This window comes from Triticum aestivum, chromosome 1D (assembly GCF_018294505.1).
Source record: "Triticum aestivum cultivar Chinese Spring chromosome 1D, IWGSC CS RefSeq v2.1, whole genome shotgun sequence".
Classification (NCBI taxonomy): domain Eukaryota; kingdom Viridiplantae; phylum Streptophyta; class Magnoliopsida; order Poales; family Poaceae; genus Triticum; species Triticum aestivum.
In genome coordinates this window covers 283,365,124-283,366,348 of record NC_057796.1, presented here as the reverse complement: position 1 = coordinate 283,366,348, position 1,225 = coordinate 283,365,124, and positions in this window count along the sequence as shown.

Sequence of the window (1,225 nt, the reverse complement as noted above, 5' to 3'; positions counted from 1 at the left end):
GTGCCGTGGCCGCAGCCGCCGCCGCCGCGTGCCGTGCTGGCCGCCGCTGCCTTGCCCACTCGGGCGCTAGGAACCCTAGCGTCACCCCTGCACACGGGTGTGGGCCGGGTGGGCTGGCCAGGCGCTGGCTGATGAGCCCGGATGGGCCGTGGCCGTGGGGCACTCGTCTAAAAAAACGAGGGCCTGGTTGGCGCTGGCTGCAGCGCAGAATTTTGTATTTTAGCCCCCGCAGTACCGTAAATTTATGCGACTATATTCCTGCTGTAATATTTTGCGTATAAGCCCCTGGAACTGTCTGTTTTCGCTGAAAATGCGTATTTTGGCTTTAAAAAGTCTCGGGAATTCAATTTTTGGACTAGTTTTCACATACTAGATGCGCTTAACATGCTATCTTTTGTAACATGATATTATAGTATGATTTTACTGCTGTAGATTAATTGTTTAGCACTCTTAATCATTTAGTAAGTCATATAATAGCATGTTTTAAATATTGGAACGTCATTTTATTGAATAAGTTTATCAACATCGCTTTGTGCAAAAGATTACCTGCTGTAATCTCATGATTTTTGCATAAATCGCAGATGGCCGGAATTGTCCACAAGGAGTTTCCTGAGCTGGCCCAGACAGGGCTGAACTACCTGTCATGGTCCTCGGACTGCGAGATCTTTCTCCAGGGCAAAACCCTCCTGAGGGCGATCGGTAAGGGGGCCCAGCTGGCCGTCACTGATCCCAAGTTCGAAACTGAGAATGCGCAGGCTCTGCACTTTCTCCGTCATCACCTGTCACCTACTCTGAAAGATGAGTATATGGCTGAGCGCAGTGCTTCTGGCCTTTGGACCGCTCTTAAGCAGCGGTTTGAGCGGCTGAAGTACACTGTGAAGCCACGTGCAGAGGCAGAGTGGATCCGTCTGAGGTTTGCGGACTTCAAGACGGTTGGGGAGTACAATTCGGCTCTGCACCGGATTTGTACGACTCTTCGGTTGTGTGGTACTGAGATTACCGACTCCCAGAAGATTGAGAAAACCCTATCCACGTTCCACCCCGACGCGGTCCAGTCCTCACGGAACTACCGCCAGGGGAACTACACGAGGTATTCAGAGTTGATTGACGTCCTCCAGGTGGCGGAGGCGCAGGACGAGGTTCTCAAAAAGAACTTTGTCGCGCAACCACTTGGGGGAAGTTCTCGCCAGGAGGTGAACGCTCTCAAAGTCCGCAAGCCTCAACA